The sequence below is a fragment of the Protopterus annectens genome, chromosome 5.part1 (genome assembly GCF_019279795.1).
Source record: "Protopterus annectens isolate FY-2018-M chromosome 5.part1, PAN1.0, whole genome shotgun sequence".
In the NCBI taxonomy this organism is placed as follows: Eukaryota; Metazoa; Chordata; order Ceratodontiformes; family Protopteridae; genus Protopterus; species Protopterus annectens.
Genome location: NC_056736.1, coordinates 304,878,542 through 304,896,642, shown reverse-complemented (window position 1 = coordinate 304,896,642; position 18,101 = coordinate 304,878,542).

Genomic DNA, 18,101 nt, shown 5'->3' with positions numbered 1-18,101 from the left:
TTATCTTTAATGAAGATGGATAAACCTCCAAATTTGGTTCTTTCACTCTTAGCTTGTGGTCTGAACATATGGAAGACATTGTAGCCCTGCATGGCCAGGGTGCTTTCTGCACCTTTGGCCTATGTCTCAGTGACTGCACTGACATCAGCATCTTCCAAAGTGAGTACTTCCAGGGAGTACAGTTACTTGTTTAGACTCCTAGTATTAAGCAGCAGTACCTTGAGTTTATCTAGAGAGAGAATGTTGTTATGTTGGAAGGTTGGTTATATTGAAATTGCCTAAAAAAAGCACAGTAAGGGCAGATAATGCCTCTGACAGTAACTGAAAGCCTAGAGAAGACAGGTGCAGACCATCTGTGGAAAAGCAGTGTGGCCTGTTGATTATGTCCTCTTAGGCTGATAGATATTGGATCCCCTTGGACTGACAACAGAAGCTAAGTTAATTTTTAAAGTCAATCATTTTTTGATTGTATTGTGGCATCATCCATGGAGAAGGTAGAATGCTGCTTTAGGCTAGGCTTATACCTACCTGTGATACATAATCTGAAAGCTCAGTCAGGTCTCTCTTCATATAGTCCAGTGAGGTATGTCTCAAGTCATTCACCACCCCCCCCCCCCACACACATGGACTATGTTGGGGTCATACCAGTTGTGATTGAATGACTTGAGTGCTTAAGAGGCTTGACGTATCTTGGTATCTGACAGGGAGTTAATCATAACCTGCTCCATATCCAGCCTGGTGAGGGGAACATCTGTGTGTCTCACAATGGAGTTACCTATGACCAATACATTAGCTTTTGTGGTGTTACACCTTATGGTCTTATTCATTGAGACACTGGTGTGTGTGTATGTGTTATTATGTATTTGGTTGTTTTTTGCATTGCTATGTGTGTAAGTGGTTTCCATTGGGAGGCCTCTGATCTTTTGGCAAGTTACTAGTGAGTACCTCCGCATATGTGGGTTTGTGTGCCATGTCCTTACTTAGTGTGAAAAGTGTGTGTTTGCCGGTAACCTGTTTGGCATTCAATTTGTTGTTATGTGAGAGTTTTGCCTCCAATTTCTCAGTGTTAATACATCTCTCACATTAAGTATTTGTTTGTTTCAGGAGTAGCTGGTTGTCAGTGTACATGAGACAATTACTACATTGCTTCAGGATGCCCATGTCCATCAGGCTGGCCAGAGAGATGATGGGAAACTGCTCATTCATGATAGCAGGCTCTTACTGTATGTTTTCTTAGGGAAGGGAATGGGTCAATTTGACAGGACTGCTGATAGTGCTGAGACTACAGGTAGGAAATATACTTTGTGTAGGCTAAGGATGATCAATAAGGCAATGCTGCACAGAGCACAACTGAGTTGCTCCTAGAGCAGCAAAAAAGCTTGGAAGGGATTCACTGACAGCTCTTTAGAGAAAAACTGAGCTCCTAGGCTTTTGCGTCTATACAGAGCACTGCTAACCACCACTGAGTGAAGAGCAGCACTGTTCAAAAGCGGGCTTAAATATGAGCAAAGAAACATGTATAGCTGGTTTGGAGACAAAGTGTAACAAGACCTCACAAACTACCTACAACAGCCCTGCAACTAAGAGATGCAATGTAATACAGTGCAATTAACTACTTAAAGCAACAGTAGACAGTACAATTTTTTATTTTGCTATAAAGTGCAAAAATAACAGCAACTAATTTAAGAAACTGCTAAAATACAGTTGCAGTATATAGGAGAAGGGCAAAAAATACTAATTTTTGTCTTTTAAATAGTGGATTGCTCCAGGTGAAAGCAGATTCTCTGCAATCAGTAGCAAGGTTAGTAAACAACAAGCAGCTCTGAGTATCTATGCCAAAGCCTGCACAAACACAAGGCTTAAATACGAGCAAAGAGAAACAAGTTTTAAGCTAACTACCAATCAGGAAAGTACACAATAAGTGGTCCAGCAGCAAACCCCAACTCAGACAATTTAGATCAGCATACTTCTCCCACAAGGGTGCAGAAAAGCACCTTCTTAATGTAGAATAGCTGGTTTGGAGCCCAAGTCTAACAAGACTACACAAACTACCTACAACAGCCCTATAGGGCTGACACCTTTTCAAATACCCAAAGTGGGACATTTTTTGTAGAAATGTAAGATTTTGCAGGACAAAACATACCCGCGACCAGTGCAAAGGACAGAACTTCACTTTTTTTTGTCAAAATAAAAGCTTATTTTTGTAGCATTTGAGTTGCTTCTGCTAGTTGATATAATATTTGTATTTCAGATACAAAATAACTATTTTGTGCAACCATTAAAGAAAATTTAAGAAATATATTTTGTCTAAAAATCTCAGGATATTTTCCATTTTTCAGTTTTTTTCGCAGGACACAACTGCCCAAAGTAAGGCTGTCCCTTGCAAAAAGGGACAGGTGGTACCCCTACAGCCCTACAACAGATACAATATTACACAGTGTAATTAGCTACTTAAAGTAACAGACAGTACAGTTTTTTTTGAAACTGCTGAAGAACAGTCACAGTATGTAAGAGAAGTGCAAAAAAAATACTTAGTACCCTTTTGTGTGTTTCCCAGCTTAGATAGACCCAGGTAAACACATACTTCCACTAGATGAATAATACCAGTCCAGCTAATGTAAAAGCACAGTAAAGAAGCATCTGGAGTGAAATGCTACCACAAACAAACTTAAGGATACAGATACAGCAGTCTACTTTAAACAACTTATAAAGGTGTGATTATTCAATAAAAGTACTTTGCTTTCTATAAATGAGCCGAGTCACTCAACTGTACAGAATTTATAAAGGCACTAAAAACAAGATACACTGACTAATAAGCCCTCCAGCCAATAAAACTAGATGCAGAAATATCAAATGTTTCTCCAACTTAAACAGACCAGGCTACCTCCCTGTGCACTAGATGGAAAATTCACTGACCTCTTGATGTAAAAACAAGTGCCTGCTAGAGTGTAAAAATACACTACTTTATCCAACAGATGGCTAGATAATGACTAAACAGCAAGTAAATCTAGAACAGATAATGAGATAGAGAGAGCAGCTTATTAAGCTCAGTTTACATTAGAGGTTGACAGCTTAAAATCACCAGGTTTAAAAATCAGATCAACAAAGTGGAGGGTGGGTGGGAAAAACTAGCAGGAAATCACCAGCAGTGCTTTACTTCATGCAAGCTTGAAGTCTTTTCAGCAAAAGCCAAAGGCTTAGAAATTCATTGTGTATTTAAGTGTCACTCGAGACAATCAATGAAAAAACATGTGAAATCTGCAGCCTAGTTAATTTAAGTGTCTATCTCTCACATAGCACAAAAACATCAGGGCAAGCAGACTTCTTAAAACAGAAACAAAATGGATCAGATAAAACAGAAAGCAGCACTATTAGTCACATATAAAAATATAAGTTTACTTTCCTGACCCAGCAGGGACTCAACAGCTATGCTTTAGTTTATGCAGACTTGAAATCTTTTCAGCAAAAGTCTTCTAGGTGCTTCAAAGACTTTAAAACTGCTGTTGATAAATCAGAAAGTGACTTAAATATTTGCACAAAGTGATTGGGATACAAGTTTCCCAAAAGCCTGTTGGAAAGACTTAGAACTTGTGATCAGATTACATGGTAATACTGGGACTTTATTGCTGTCGTCCTGGTCATCAGAAATCTCTGCAACTATCATCTAGGTAGTTGTGGGTTTTCAGGCAGTTTTTATCTAGTCAGGCTGGATACATTTATTGTGTACTGGATTTATAAGTACAGACATGCAACAATGTCGTCATACTCTGTTAGCTGCTCCCAGCCACAGTCATTTACTGCTAATTGGAAGTTTTTACACTCTACTGTTGTACAGGCATTCTCTAATATCTTTATAATCTGAGCCACTCCAAGCCACAATCATAATATAGTCAATGTTAAATGGCAGCATTTTAAGAAATCTACATTTTTTAAACAAGTACTGGTATCAGCCCCAGACCTTTCCCAAGAAGCTTAAAAGCATCCCAGAAACATTTTATCTTTCTTTCCTCCTGCAAGGTTTTGTACCGAGCTGCTAGAGAATAAAATACTTTTGGATCTGAACCAGTGGTCTTGATTTTATCTTTATTTGCCTACAGTTTTTTTTTTTTTTTTTTTTTGAGAACTGGGGAATGTTTGTAACCTGTCTTTTAAGTGGTAAAAAACAAAATGCCCTATCACCAGAGAGATGTTTCCCAAGTGTTCTCATTAGATTGCATACCTTGCATATCATAATTCATCTTGGCTGCTACCACATTTTCTACTGTGCACAGCTGATAATCTTGCAATGTAGAAGCTGAATTTGTGTGCTTTGTTCCAGATGTTACCTACAGAGATTGTGGAAGAAGAACCATACAAACTCATGCAGTCTGGAGTCATGGGAGTCCCTCTTTGTGTTCTCTAGAGGGGATGTGAATCACAGTCCTCTCTCTTTGCGTGTTTAGGTAATGCATGGCCATGTCTCTATCTGGATTCATAAATATATTTACTTTGCTGCTAATGTATGTGTGTGTGTGTGTGTGTGTGTGTGCGTGTGTGCGCATGTGCACGTGTGTGTGCGTACCCGTGTGCATCTGTGCAAGGATCATATACTTCATCTGTAATCCATTTATCCAAGGATTTAAAAAAATATCCAGACTGTCAGACCTTCTTGCATCATCTGGGAAGGAGTTCCAGTATACTGACTCTTGAGTGAAAATAACCATTAAATTCATAACACTGTTAAACTTGTAAAAATAATAAAAATAATAAAAGTATTTGGTTCCAAAACAGCACACCACCAGCTGCGAATTAAGTATTTAATAATTACACACAGTATTTAGCGCTTTCATCTCATATCAAGTGAGACTTCATTCTATTAAGTGCTAGCTTGTTAAAATTCAATGCCCCTCCTAACCTAGCATTCACAGCAATCTGGAAATGAGGAAATATTCAGACAGATCCTGTACAACCAAATAAATGACTGTATTGAAGCTACTGTACCTACTAGAAGTAAGCCCAAAACAAACTCTAAAAACAGTGGCGAAATCCTAACCTTAATAGGGTATATAACAAAAGGAAAAAAGTCATGGCTAAAATCAGAAGAGCAACTCCCATAATGATAACAGCTCCTAATTAAACTAAACAGGAAACTAAGAGGACTAATTAAGTCCAACAGGGCCAGTTATGAGGGCAAGATAGTTTCATAGGCGAAACACAACCACAAGGCCTAGCACAGCTATTAACATTATCTTAAAGGCAGAACACATCAGTTTGGCACAGTGAATCTGCTGGCTGACAAATTCAGCTAAAACCTTACCCTTCAATCCCTCCTACCTCCCCCCATGAAATACCCACTAGCCTGGTGCTCACTAAGGCCAAAAACACAGCCTCAATGGGCCCAGCAAATATCCCAGGATGCCTTATATATAGCTTGAAACATTACCTATCCAGTACCACTTGAATCACTTTTCAACTATAGCTCAAAACAGGCTTTGTACCACATGAATGTAGGACTCAACCGTTATCTTTATCCCATTTCACAACAGTGGACCATCAACCAACCCCAGAAACTAGAGACCCATTAATCTTACTAGTCTAATATGCAAAACAATGGAATGAATTATCATGTAAATGATCAACAAAGACATAACCAACCTTCAGACACTGAACCCAACCCAGTTTGGCTTTTTCAAGGGAAGGTCATGCCTACTCAACCTGGTGAACTTCTTTGTGAAGGTCATCAAGTAAATGGATGAGGTGGAAATGGTGCATACCTCCTACCTGGACCTGGCTAAGGCACTCAATACAATACTTCCTTCAGGTATAGTTGACAAACTCATCAAACTGGGCATAAAGCCCTACATAACTCATTGGATTGCCAGCTAGTTCACACACAGGTCCCAGAAAGTCAGGATTAGTGAGACCACCTCCACTGTCTACTTGTTGGAGGTAAAGAATAATGCCAAGGGCCTTTGGCTGATCAAGCTCACAGCTGACTGCAAATTCAGGGCTATCATAGATTCCACCATGACACAGACATCTTACAAGAGGGCCTAACAGACAAATGATTGGTGCAAAAGTCACAGATTAAAACTCAATGCCAAGTAATGCATTTTAGTGCCTTTTGAGGAAAATGGTCAGCCAGGCTAATTATTCCATCAATAAGACACCCCTAAGAATTGACCTGGTAGTCAGTCATCTGGGAACATATGTAGACAGCAATCTGGCCTTTGACCAACATGTGGCTAAGGCAGTGAGAAAATCATTCTATGTTGCAACTAAAAGCTTGGCTTCTAGCTCCAGGGAAGTCATAGTGCCACCTTATTTGGCCCTTATCAGACCCATCATTGAGTATAATGCCTCTTTGAGCATGTACCTGACTCAACATATGCAACAGCTTGAATGTCCAGAAATATATCTTACCCAGAGAATCCAGGGTATAAACACAGTGTCCTATATGGAGTGCCTTAAAGTCCTATCTCTATACTATGTCTCTCACAGGTTATTGAAAGGTGATCTACGTCTGCCGTATAAGGAATCTTTGAATCCAGCTCTGATAGCTCTTTTGCAAATCTACAAAACGAACAGCATCAGAACCACTAGATCCAAGGATTTAAATTTTGCTTGTGACCTAAATAGAACATGTTAGCAAGACAGGCATGTGTCTCAAAGGATCCATATGCTCTGGAATATGCTTCTGATCCAAGTAAAGCAGAGTTTATCCATAACCCTATTTAAGTGTAACCTTGACCAATGAATGGTAAATCAGAAATTCACCCTGGGTATGGCCTCATGTCTCTGATAGACAGAGGTAGACAGTAACTATGCCCAAACTAACATACCCCCCACATAACTTCTAGAAACTTCCTAACTAACATACCCCCTCCTAATAAATGTCCATGATCACAACTGGGTTGGGTTGTGTGGCTAGGCTTATAAAGGCCCTGGTGGTCATTAGCCTAATATATATCTATGAACAGGTGAACTTATGAATGAATAGTTGATAAACTGTACCACCAGCTTGGCTGATGTAACTTCACCATTCTTAAGATTTATACATTAGAATCAAATCACCCTATGCTATGCTGTACAAAACTGAGCATAATGCCGATTTACTTAAGCTAGCCTTATATTTCAAATGCTTAACATTAGTTTTCTGTCTTGTGAATGTCCTCTGAATACATTCTGAATATGTTAGCGTTTCCTAATTTGGGTCTTATTTTGTGTACATACTGTCACACTGTATTTATTATGTGGAAATTGTTACTGCTTGGAATATATGAATTAAGACTCTTTCTTCTCTAATAGTTATAGTATGTAATACATTCCTTATGGGAAAATAGCATTTCCTAATAACAAAGTTAAGGTTATCATCAATTTCAAGGCATTTATCAACCACAGTACCCAAATTTATTATCCTTTTCTCCTTAGAGATAATGCAGTCGTCCATGGCATATGGATAGTTAGAGTTACATTTGCCAGAATGAAACACCTTACACTTCTTTGCATCAAAATTCAGTTTCTTAACATTAGACCTTGCATTTATGCAATTCAAAATAAATTACCTTTCATAAAATGTGTTTTGCTATACTAATTTTCTAACATTTGATGATAAACATAGAACTGACAGAGATGGCTAAAGTGTTTCTTTCCTTCTTTCTTTTTATACAAATCCATTAATTTGAAATCATATGATAAAAACAATGTTCACCGAGAAACATCCTCTACCACATTCAGCATTATGTCTCAAACATGTATGAAAAACACATTTTGCATAATTAGCCAAAAGAGTGCATATAACCATAAGTAGTATGGCAGAGAAAAAATATGCTTTTGAGACCATTATACAGCAAAAGGCCTAAAAGTAGCTTAAATCTACCTAAATACCCACCACAACCCCCGCCTGCAGTGCTTGGTTATGATATCCGTCAATGGAATAATGATGGCGTTAATTATCTTTTTTCTGCCTTAATTATCAGTTATGGAGCCAGGGACTCCAAAGCTATAGTCTGGGTCTACTACAAGCATTCAAGTCCTGAGCTCTCAAAGACTACTGCCTTGAAGCCATGGCCTTGAGTGTCTTATAGTTCTGGTGGGCTGCTACTTATGCTCAAACTCAAATATAAGTTCAGGCAAGCAGCTGCCACAGCTTACCTGATCAAATTATTTGTATTTGAGAGACATAAGTGTGGCAGCCATCCAGAGAGAAAGGTAAGTGGTGAGAGTGTACATCAGGTCACCAGTCAGGAAGGGTTAGATTTAGGGACTAGGAGGGGGATTTTAGGTTTAGGGTGTGGGAGTGGACTCCACCCCCCCCCTGCAGCACTTTAGTGATGGGTGCTACCCCCAGCCATAATGCTGCCACTTACCCCAACCCTAACCCTCCACCTTACCTTAATAAAAACTTTCCCATAACACTGACATTGCACAAGACACACTCAGACACACAAATATGTATGAACACACACTAAACACTACATCTAACCCATTACTTAACCCTTACCCTAACCATAAAATATACTTGTTCATACACAAACATATAACACCTATCCCTCACCTATCCTCAACTGTAACCCTAACTTACTAACATATGCAAAAAAACTCTAACCCCCTCCAACTTGGGTCCTTATTATTTTATCGAAGAGTTACATCATCAAACTGCATTTTGAATAGCTTTTTATCAAAGATGCCATTAGTCAAACCCTTCTGACTGAGACTGCATTACAGTGGGGATCAGGAAATTTGCCTTTTTCCCACTGTAGTGCAATCATGGAGTTCGATAAATGGCATTTCTAATGAAATATCATTGAATGATGTACATCTTTGATGATATGATATAGACCCCCTCCAACCCACCTCAACTCTCTTAATGAGATATTCTATTGACATTTGGTCCACTTGGCTATCTGTAATGTGACATAATCATTTTGTTGACAATGAAGTACAATGTAATTTTTGGACGACAGCAGATTTGAACAACTAGTGTGCAGGAATTGGCTTTGTAGATCTGATTTTCTCTCCAAGTGCATTTTAATATTTTCTGGTTTATCTTTAGTTTAATTATTTCATCTCATAGTTCTGATGTTTGGATTTGCTTTGTTTTTGACTGCATGTAAAATACAGAAAGACGTTAATTCCGGGTACATTGCGGATGTTGAGACGAGCACCCTTGGCAAACCTCAAAGAGTGAAGCAATCCTGGTCTTCTAAATTTTAATTATAACATTGATTTAGGAATGTGATGGTATTAAAAACCCTAAACATTAAGAGAAATTAAAATGAGAGATACCTAATGATAAATATTTATTAAAGTTGAATGATATAAAATAATTCTGGTCTTTCTCTCATTGTATCAGTTTTCTATGATTATAACAGTGAATCTGTGAGTTTATAAACAGTATATCTGCAAACACAATAGCCTGGATTTCTGGTTCTAGATCAGATAACATACTGATGTATGTATAGTAGCATTCTGTGCCTCATATTCATGTGATTTCTACTTCAAAGTGCCTTATAAACCATGTAATACAAATCACACATCTCAATGTTTTATTATACTTAAAATTCCACAATCATTTTCAGTCCTAGTTGAATACATCATCTTATTCAATTTCTGGCTGTATTTAACATGTCCTGCTTAGCTACTTTGATTGCTGAGTTGAACAAAATGTAATTCAATGAAAAGACATCTAAATTTCCTTTGATACAGAGTAAGCAAAGATGACCGGTTTCCATAACCACGGGATGGTTGGGAAGTTGGCTCATGTAGCTTGGCAGTGGAACATTAAAGTAGACACTGAGAGTGTGTTCTGTGAATGTACCAACTGGCAGAGCTGACATATCTGATTAATTTAATCTCTAGTTTAAATTTTCATACACGAACACTAAGTGATTTGTTTTATCTTACCTGATTCCTCTATTGACAACTGCGGGCCTGATGCCCTAGTTTCATTTAAGGTGATTAAGAAGGTTTTTTTAATAGCTTTATATGACTGGGTTTAAATTTACCATTCCTGTTGGATCTTCTCCTTTCAAATCTTTACCTGTCATAGCTGCATTAGACTGAGAAGGGACCACCCTTAATGTGCTGAATAATATACCTGTCCATTCTGCCACCTTTTGCACTTTGCACTTTTACCTTTACCAGCAATCTCTGACACATTCTCACTTTCACCTATTAGAGTGGTATCACCTGCATTTCTGACGTTGTTAATATTTCTCCTAGCAATTTTGATTGCAGCATCTGATTCTTCTTGCTCAGCATCTTGGATACTAGAGTCAGCATATAAACTGAATACGATGGGTAACAGAATACAGTCTCGTCATACTCATCACAATCTTGAACTAGTCAGTTGTTCTACATTTGGTTCTAATTGTTGCTTCTTGTACTGCGTACAGATTTTTCAGGAGGCAAATAAAATTAACTCATACCCCCACGTCTCTAACAACTTGCCACAGTGTGCTATGGCTCACTCAATCAAAGGCTTTAGGAATAGTTAGTAAAGCAGAAGTAAATATTTTTCAGAGGCTCACTTGTTTTCTGTGCTATTCATAAGATGTTGACAGTTTCATATCTGGTGTCTCTGCCCCTTCTAAAACCAACTTTTACATCTGGTAATTCTTGGGTCATATATTGCTGAAGTGTAGCTTGCATTATCATGAGAATTACATTGCTAGCATGTGAAAGAGGTGCAGCTGTTTGATAAAATGTGCATTCTTTCGTGTTGCCCTTTTTTGAGACTAGAATATAAATTGACCTTTTCCAGTCTAATGGCTTCTGCTGTGTTTTCCAAATTTGCTGCCAAATTCAGGCATTATTTTGCTGAACGTTAAGTAATTCATTTGAAATACCATCCCTTCCAGTGGGCATATCATTAGAAAAGTTCTCCAAAGCCCTTTTAACTTCAGTCTTCAGGGTGTCTTTCTCTTAAATCAGGGAACATATCATTGTATGTATCAGAGATATTAAGATCCTTCTTGTACAGGTCTTCTTTATATTCTTGCCACCTATTCTTAATGCCATCTGCTTCTGATAGGTCTCTCATATCGTTGTCTTTTATAATACCCGTTTTTACATGGAAGTGTCCCTTAAGAGCACCGATCTTCTTCAGCATACGTCTTGTCTTTTGCAGTTTGTTGTTTTCTTCCAGTTCCTTGCAGTGCTCATTTTAATATGCCTCCTTATCTTTCTGAAGCTCTTCATTCAGTTTAACGTAGTTTTTCTATCTCCGCTGATTTTTTTACTCTCTTTCTTTCTTTGGCCACTTTCTAAAACCTTCACAGACAGCCATTCTGCCTTCTTAATTTTTGTATTTGGCATGCTTTTAATCCCACTTCCTGGACTACAGCATGCACTTCTGTGCACAATTCTTCAGGTACTCTATCCCCCCCATCTAACCCCTTAAATATCTTTTTCATCTACTCTGCAGCTTCACTTGTAATATTGTTGAGCTAGTATTTCACTGGCCTAGATGTTTTTACTGTTTTCTTTATTTTAATTCTAAACTTTGCAATAAGAAACTGATGGTCTGAGCCACAGTTAGCTCCAAGTGTTGCCTTAATTTACTGGAAAGAACTCTTCCATCTCTAATCGCAAAGTAGATAGTCATTCTTATTTCACTGTTGACCATCAGGTGGTAGCCATATGTAAAGCTCTCTCTTAAGCCACTAAAAGAGACTGTTTCCTGTCATCAGTGAATTAGTTCTTACTTTCCAAGTTTCAATGGTGTATAGTTCTTTGCAGCATCAGGCTTTCATCTCTGAGCACTTCAACAGATGGACATCCTTCCACCTTTAATCCATCCACATTATAAACTCTAGCACTAATTCTCCTTGTCATTTGCTCTTTCACAGTAGTATGCTTGACACCTTTACCGAGGGTCTCCTCTTCCACTGTCCTTTTTTTCTTTCTTGCATCTGGTTACTTTTGTCCATGTGGTTTTCTTATCAAAATCAGTGGAGTGACTTGCTATTACCTTCTTCAGTGGATCAGTTTGAACTGATCTCTCTGCCATGACCTACCTTGGATGACCTTACAAGGTGTAGCTTTCTGAGATTCCTAGGCCCATTCATCATGACAAGGCAGCAGAATGTGGCTTATCACATTTACTTAAGATGACCCTAATCAACTCATGTTTCATGCTTTCAATGAATTAACATAAACTCCGCTTATCTGCAGACTGGCTTCCATGCTTTAAACAGAAAATGATTTCTAATGTAATCAGTTAAAATCATTGTAGTTCTATTTGGCTTTAAAGCACTAAGGTATGATAGAACAAGTCTCCTGCAAGTCAATGCTTTATCTCTTACTATCCTGAAGTGTTCTCTCATTACACATTATTTTAGCTTTATTCTTCATGGTAGAACAATTGAATAAAGAAACATAATTGCATGACAATATTGACAGTTCAGCTTATTCTGCCATGCCTCTCATATATGGTCTCATTTTGTGTGTGTGTGTGTGTGTGTGTGTGTGTGTGTGTGTGTGTGTGTGTGTGCAGAGTATGTGCGCGCACGTGTGTGTGCGCATATGTGCGTGCTTGCGTTTGGTAATCACACAAAATGGTGCATTTAAATTTTTGCTCTAGGTTACAAAATACTCTTGATGCCACTGGCTGGCTATGTGTCACCTTCCCATCCATAATTGTGCTGTTATTTGTTACTAGGTATCACATGGATACACAAGGACATTGACCCTAGCAAAGTCTGTAACCATGAAGAGCATATTTCAGCCATTGTGTGCTTGTGTCACATTCCTCATTCAGAACCCATAGGTACTACAGGGGTACAATGCCACTAAGGCCTTTACTTCTGCAACAACTTTACTTTTAAATGAGCTATGTATTTTCCTTGTTGTTAGTAGATATTTACATTGCTGCCATCCATTTCATTAAAGTGTACAGCAAAAGTTCTGTGTGTAAGTTAATATGATATTAATTTATGCATATGCATAAACAGATTTGCTTGCTGTTTTACTTGCCCACCATCTGACCATGAATAAGTGATACCACAAGAGGTGCACATGACCAACACATTAGTAAACAACTTATGACCTATGGGCAGTATATTGCAACAGAAACTTCCAAATCACATCATCTTGAATATAGACTTGAAACTCATACCTGTTCATATGTACATACTGTCAACAGTGCAAGTTTTTGAAAATGAAATTCCTTCTAAGTTGTTGCCCTCACTATCACAGCTTTAACATCATTGCTCCCATTCAATCCATTCAAGTTTGAGATGAATTTGTTTCTTGCCTCCATATGCATTCTAAAAACTTGAATTTCTGCAGAACCTTAAAGTTGCACTAGCCCACTTATGTCTTTACTGTGAAACAATGCAGAGAACCTTCTTATAAATAACTTACAATGGAAATCAGTACTGCAAATCACAGGACAGCTACAAAAGTAATGTGTATCAGTCTTGTGTGAAACTGCTCATATCACACTCCAAGCAAAAAAGTTATTAGAGCAGAAATATAAGCCTCATAAAAAAGCTTCTGAAGATTGTTCCTTTCTCTTTTTCCACCATCATTCTTTTGTGCCTTCAAAACATTCCACTTGAGAACTGGGATTCAGGGCAGTATACAGTACACATATATCTCTCTCAACAAAATAATAATTAGCAACATAAGTTAACATATCGGAGTAAGTCACTGACAAATTCATAAGAAATCTGTTCCTAAACCTTAACAGTTTGCTTACTGAACTTTGCAACAATTATTCAGCTCCATTGGGGTAGAGGCTAAGCTGCATGCCACTGCAAATGGAAATCTGTTTTGTAGCACTTTACATAATGTATTTAGATAAAGGCTGACAAATGGGATATTTTACTTCATTTTTAATATTTTAAATATTACAGTGCAAATGTGCATTTTAACTAACTTTTGTTGAAGTCTGAATACCTCTTTTTGCAAAATTTACATTTCCAAAATTTATGAAGATCAGCTAGGAAAGCTACATTTTGCATCATTGCAAACATTTACAACTGTGTGATGCAGGCATTTATGCTTGATAAACTTTTTTCTATCATCTGGCTACTGTAAACTGAATTTCTTCGGGTTTATTAAAATACAGATTATTCTAGAGATCCAAAATGAAAACATTTCTTCATTATAACCTTCATTATATTCAAATTTCATGATAACCTTTTTACTCAGGATCACTTAAACTATTTTTGTCAGCTTGACAGAAAGTTTCATTCTCAAAAAAGCACTGCTGTTATGGCAACTCTTCCAGAAGTCAATTAAAATACATTGTCTCTAAGTTGGCTGTCTTCATTCCTACACATCACGTTATGAACAGTGATGTTCAAAGCATACTGTCTATCAGAATAATACATTTTATGCCATGAAAATGCATAAAAAGAAAAAGTTAAATTTCGTATTATTATGCTGTCACCACCTTATTTAAGATTAAACACCCCTTGTTTAGCTTGCTTGGGTTTAGTACAACTTGGATTTCCAAATATTTTTTTCTCTTGAACAGTAAATATATGTGTTAAAGAGAGACACACTTCCCTATGAGATAAATGTTCTCTCTCTTCTGACACCAACTTGTACTAAGTGATAACAAGAATTCCCCATCTATAAAAAAAGTTTAGAAAGTTTGGGCAAAGTCTTTATTTGACACGACTATTTTTATATAAGGACACCTTAAATTTTGAAGGCAGCACATCAGATGTGATTTCTAGGTAATGTTTTCAGTGCCAGCTAAAATTAATGTTTCCTCTTTGCCTTTCAATGGTAATGTGTATGAAACTTTGTCTGTGAGAACCATTTTCTCCTCTGTTTGTTTAGAACAGTTTATAGTATTGTGACAAAAGGATATCCTACCAGCACAGCTACCTGGAATTTTGTAAATAATTATATGTCATTGGTGAATATCGAAATGATTTATACAAGATGCTTATGTTACAAATGTATTAAAACAGTATGTCATGTGAATATCAAACTGCTTGTACAGACGTGTTGAAAAGATATTTGTAGAGTGCTGTGCTGTTGTGAGAGTACTTACATATTTATTTGGTGACACTGTGTGGGTCACTCCTAATAGCCTTGCTCTTGGTCAAACTACCATTTGTATTAGTATTAATAGTACATAGTAAGATTGGACATCATTTGTTAAAGGCCCAAAAGTAGCTGATAAGGAGTGAATGGTGGCAATGATAACTACCTTATAGTCTGGGCAGAAGGAGACATAGCTAGTAAACCTGTGCCAGCCTCTCCCAGGTGTGTGTGTGTGTGTGTGTGTGTGTGTGTGTGTGTGTGTGTGTGTGTGTGTAAATCAAACCTCAAAAAGTGTGTGTGTCAGCTACTTAGGCAGGGACATGAAGTACTGGTTGGACAGAGATGGTGCTGGAGGTCTTGGCTTGGTCACTCAGTTGAGATCTCAAGTCTATAGCTGTGCCAGTGGGGAGTATTACTGGGGATCTGGAGGAAGAGTGAGAAACCAGACCCAGAATGACTCTGGTCTCTGATTGTTCTTAAGGGAAATTGCACTTGATGCAGAGAGCTGCATCTAGAAATGCTGTGTGTGTACCTGTTTTCCTCCCAGTGAACATCTCCCACTGTTACCATTAGTGAGGCTTGAGGCTCCTTGATTACTGGCTCAGTGGAGGGTCGTCACAAGTATAATTCAAATATTTTTCTCAGTAGAGAAGCAGTTATTGAGCAGAATGTTGCAGACAGTTTGTATTAGTCATTTGGTATATACAGCCAATGCATTCAGCTTGTTATAATGAACATTTTTAAAACATGATGACTAAGATCTATAGGAAAGAAACCTGGGCTAAATCTTCAATGGTCATTTTTCTGATCAGTGGTTTTCCCTGTAAACAAAATGTAAATATATAAAATAAATAAAAAAGTACAAAATAAATACATTGCTATACTTTATTTTGAGAATCTGTCCAGACGAAGTCCAGGATTACAAAATAGTGCTGCAAAAACATTATTGCACATAGCAGATATGGTGCACAGAGTGCAGTTCTGGTGTACTTTGAGGATAACACAGAAACTCGTGTCAGGTTTAACAAATCCAAATGACATTTATTTAAGGGTTTAAGCAGCCACACTACCAGCTATATTAATTCAAATAGCCAACTGACAGTTTACATAATCTTTAGCTTCAAATCCAGTCTAGAATACCAGTTCAAACATACAGATACAGTTTTATTAAGAGGCAACAGCCTCTGAATGAGATCAATGAACTATTCATGATGTTTTCTTGCAGAACTTTCCTTCTGATATATTTAGCTAACCAAGAGGTAGCTTGTACACATGGTTTTGACCAATAGGGACACTGCACTGCAATGTAATGGAAGAGAATGTCTTCCATAGGCAGTAATGAGTTTTCCTGCATGACACATTTAGTCATGATGCCTGGCAAATGAACACTGATCAGATTTATATCTGATCACATTCTAAAGTTCCCAGTTTACCAGCTATGACTGTGGGTATATAATTAACATTACTGTAACAAATTTTTATAGGCCATTAATTAGTTTACTGATCATCACAATAACAATGAAGCAAATTAACAGACTTTTAATATGTTCATGTTTTTGCATTGTAAAAATGTTTATTTCATTATGTTTTTAAAATCAGAATGGATTCATGGGAGTTGATGGTGGCTCCCGGCTTGCAGTCATCTGTGAACTTTGTCAGACGGAGTCCCTTCGTGTTGACCTGGACTTTAGAGGGGTGTATGCCAAGCAGGAGAGGACCTGGGACTGAGCCCTGTGGGACTTCACTCGTGACTGGTAGGCAGAATTACATGGAGTCAGCTACTTTCACAAAATCCTTTAAGGATCAAAAACCTCCATGGCTACCACCTTTAAGTTCTGTAGGGTAGGGTCTGACATCTGAGCTTGTCTCAAGTCTTTCTTTGTGACACTTCCCAGCTTCCTCACCAAAGGAGGTCTGGTATGATCTGACAGTGGTGCCTCAAATTCAAGATTTCTACTACCACCTAACTCTCTCCTTGAAGTAACCCCTTCCAAGTGAATCTAAGCATCTTTCAACAGATATGGCTCAGAACCAGAGCCACTGTTATTAAGTAAACCCTGAAACAGCCACATCACTGGTTAGAGGTGTTGGCACTGTTTGGTTCTTACCCTAGCACCTTCAACATGTACTTGCCGCCATGCTTGGTTTTGTGTACTGTATTTATGGAAGTAAAATATCCTCCAGGATATCAATGAACACTGCGATCTACTTGTTCCTTTGCCTTCCTTCCCAATCCAATTAAACTACCAATTAGTATACGAAAAAGGTTGCCATTCAATGCCCCTCACTGGAGTTAATTACCCAGGCAAGTACTACTCCCTTTTATCCACTGCAGGTCTAATGATAGTTATGTTTGATGCTCTATCTCTCTTGGCAATGGTCTCTTTAACCTCCACCATGGTAGGATCTGTATTCTTGTGGTATTGCTGCAGCACTTATCTTCAGACAATCAACTGTAGTGCTACCCTTCTTTCTGCATCCCATAACTTTTGTCCCCAAACTTGTCTTAAACAGTGGAATACACCACCTTTTGTTAAATTTGTGTATAGTAGAAGTTGTAACATAAATAGAACTGGCCTCCCTTCATTTTCCAGTGGAGCCTGCTCTAAAGGCTTAAGCTAACCCACAGGTCTCTTTATACCCATGTGAACTCCTCACTACTCAGTCCTTGTGCAGCTGTGACCTACTATCTAGATAGAAGTCCCCTTTCTCCCCATCTTTTCAGCTGTATGCCATAACAAATACACTCAGCAGCCTTGAGTGCACATTTTCAAAACACGCAGATCAACACATACAACCCCAACTTATTGAGTGTCTACTTCTAAGCTCATAAGGCAAACCACCATGCAATCTAATATTCTGGTCATTAGAGACTCCATTATGAGACACACTGATGTCCCTGTCACCTGGCTGAGTAAGGAGAAGGTGATGGTCAATTGCTTGTCAGGGGCCAGGATCTGTCACATTAGACACACACTCAGATCATTGGACCACAAATAACAGTACAACTCATAGTTCATGTGGGTGCAGATGACATGAGACATACCTCCCTAGACAATATGAAGAGATATATCATAGATCTCTCAGAATATGAGCCTAGAATTGAGCAGCAT